General features: G+C 26.7%; 1 long non-coding RNA gene across 1 annotated transcript; it reads left to right on the top strand.

The window, feature by feature from the left end:
• Positions 1–2,400: 2,400 nt before the first annotated feature.
• On the top strand, positions 2,401–3,184 carry LOC128128631 (uncharacterized). The gene is made up of 2 exons (XR_008226637.1): positions 2,401–2,521; positions 2,873–3,184. It is a non-coding gene; the product is annotated as an uncharacterized LOC128128631 (long non-coding RNA).
• The last annotated feature ends 368 nt before the right edge of the window (positions 3,185–3,552 follow it).

Genomic DNA, 3,552 nt, shown 5'->3' on the forward strand with positions numbered 1-3,552 from the left:
CCAAAATTCTAATATGACACCGTGTTTTTTTGTCTCAAATTTGACACTGTGTTTTCCAATTTGTTACAATTCTTACCACTTGACCGGTCAACCAGGTTACGTGCTGACATAGCATGATGACGTGTTAGTTTTGATGACGTGACATGCTGACATGATATGCTGACGTGTCAAAATTAAATTTTGTTTCCACAATAAACACTAAGTTTTTCACTTTTTTTTCGATTTTGACACTAAGTTTAATTTTTTCTTTCAATTTTTACACTATGTTTTTTTGTTCCAAATCGAACATCATTTATCAAATTTTATTCAATTTTGACCACTTTCCATTTAAAACCGTATAAATATATTTTTTTATTACATTTCAAACCGTATAAATATGTTTTTTTTTCAATTAAAAACCATAGTTTTATATAAATACAAGGTTTTTTTACATTCAAACCATAATTTTATGTATAAATATGTATTAGTTATATAAAAACCGTATTTTATATTAAATACGCAACTTTAAAATGAGTTTGGAGGCGTATAGTCGATCAAAACTCGGATGTCAAGTTTGCAACCTCTGAAACTTTTACATCTTATTAGAAGCTTATCGTTAGTTTGATTCTCATAATATAACTAATGCATATTTATACATTATGCTTTGAATGTAAAACAAAAAAAAAAAAAAAAAAAAAAAAACAAAAAAAAAAAAAAAACAAAAACAAAAACAAAAACAAAAACAAAAAACAAAACAAAAGAAACACCTTGTATTTAAATAAAAATGTGGTTTTTAAACAAAAAAATATATATTTCTACGGTTTAAAATGTAATAAAAAAATATATTTACACGGTGTTAAATGGAAAATTGTCAAAATTGAACAAAATTGGAAAAAATGATGTTCGATTTAGAACAAAAAAAAAATAGTGTCAAAATTGAATGAAAAAATTAAACTTAATGTCAAAATCGAAAAAAAGTGAAAGCTTAGTGTTTTTTGTGGAAACAAAATTTAATTTTGATACGTCAGCATATCATGTCAGCATGTCACGTCATCAAAAACTGACACGTCATCATGCCACGTTAGCATGTAACCTGGTTGACCGGTCAAATAGTCAGAATTGTAACAAATTGGAAAACACAGTGTCAAATTTGAGACAAAAAAAACACGATGTCAAATTAAAATTTCGGTGAAAACTGAGTGTTTTTTTATGCTATTTACCCTTTACATTATGTAATTCTTTATATCTTTATATAAATACACTAGTTGTGAGACCCGTATATTATATGGGTTGATTAAAACAAAATGTTAAGTACGAACGATTAAATAGAAATTTTATTTGAATTTGAAATTGAAATAAGTGAAAATTATGAGAAAAAAACATGCAAAAAATAAAGAAATAAAAAATCATGTATTCATTGTGTAGTACACGGGTTAATTATAACAAAATGTTAAACATAATGGTTTAAACCGTAAATTTATTTGAAATTTAAAATTTAAAATTTAAAATTAATGGTTGGTTTAATTTATGAAAACCAAATCTACTCTAATAAATGAAGGTTTTTTGCCACATGTCATCTTCTCATTCATTTGGACACATGGTATTTTCTAGAATTTTTAAATTTTCTATTTTCCACTTGTCATTTTATTGTATTTTTCATTTTATTAAATTAAAATTCCATATTTAATATGTAAGGTAATATATATGTAAAGTATTTATTAGAAATGGTTTATATATATGTAATGTATTCAATACATTAAAGCCTTATTAGTTTTAATAATTTAAATTTTTTCTCATTTTTCTTATAAATTCAAACTTTTTCAAATTGTTAAAATTTCATATTTAATTTTTTTTAATTAAACCCATGTAATACATGGGTCTCACACCTAGTTAATGATATATTGAAAATGAAAATTAAAGTAATGACAAGTGAAAAATAAATATATCTCAAATTATGATAAAATGACATGTGGCTAATAAATTATGAGAGAATGACATGTGGCAAAGTCATTTTCATTTATTAGGGTAGATATGATTGTTTGTAAAAATTGTACTCTTAAATTTGATTTGTGATAATGTAATACATGTTTGTAAATAATTATTTATGATTTTAAACTATGAAGTCAGTTTTATGTGATTTTGTTAAATTTTAGAAAATTTATAATTGTTTGAGCTTTGAATATAGGTTATGTGATGTTACATTTAATGGATTTTTTAATTGGTTTCCATCAATTGAATTTTTAAACAACTAATTTGATAGCATGTCTAAATTGCAAATAATTAATGATCCATAGGTGGTTTTATATATATAGAACAATAGGGAACACAATTAGTCTCCTATATAAAGGGAACACAATTAGTCTCCTATATAAAGGGGTGAACAATAGGGAACACTATGAGTCTCCTATATAAGGGGGCCAGTGGTTCTGTTGTTTCTTGTGATAAGATATCAAAATGGGAAAAAGTTTATTTGTGATCATGTTGCTTCTTGCTCTTTTTACTACAAGCATTTTACTTTATTCTTTTTATGCTTTTTGCTTATGTAATGTTATTGCTTTTATATTCTTTTTGTTTCATATTCAGATATAAAGATTTTTCTCATGCATGTCGTTTCTTTAAGTTTTGTTTTTAATAATAAATATGGAAAGTACATGATTAATTAATGATGCTTTTGGAGTTTCAAAGTGGATATTATAGAAACAATATTAATCACCTGTACATTTATGTTATCCGGGTGAGGGCTTTTTAATCATTATATACAATTATCATGAATACAAAGGATAAGTACAAGTGATATATATACATTAAGATGATAATGATGAATTAATGTGATTTTGAGAGAATAAATAAATGCGTATATATACGTGACTGGTGATGGATTGTTTTGTTGTAGATGAGACTTTTATGACTTACACAGAAGCAAAGACATGTACATTGCCAAACACAAAATATTCTTGTTTGTCTGAAAAGAAGTGTGATGAGGACTGCCGAGATGGACCACCACCTGCTACTGGCGGCAAATGTGAAAACATTAACGGGATTCCTCGATGTGTCTGTTCCTGGACGTGTAGATGAACATATGCTCTGAAAAGCTACTTATAATACCATGTAAGTGTACACCAGTCACATGACTTAATTTCGTGTATGCCAGCTGTCATTTCTGATGATGTATTTAATATCAATAAAACGTTTGTGGGTTTTAGCATACCATGCAACTCTACATGGGATCGACTCTTAATTATCACCATATATTCTGACATTAAAAACTGGATACAATCAATTGTTTGAGGTTTTTATTCATTTTCGGAAGCATAATAAGTATCTAATAGTGTACAGGTCTTTTAAATATATTCAGGCTTTAGATTTAGATAAATAATCTTGGTTTTTTTGGTCAAGAACACAAGAAATGATATATGTAGATAGGCATGGTACTTTTCAGATCCAATTTATGTGTCCAGAAGAGCTCTATATATCAGAAGTAGTGCAGTGGCAATCCCTAAAGAAGAGCGGTTTTTTTGGGAATTTATAAAAACATTTCTTAAAACAAAATCCCAACTCACATATTTTTCCCAG

This window comes from Lactuca sativa, chromosome 9 (genome assembly GCF_002870075.4).
Source record: "Lactuca sativa cultivar Salinas chromosome 9, Lsat_Salinas_v11, whole genome shotgun sequence".
Taxonomy (NCBI): domain Eukaryota; kingdom Viridiplantae; phylum Streptophyta; class Magnoliopsida; order Asterales; family Asteraceae; genus Lactuca; species Lactuca sativa.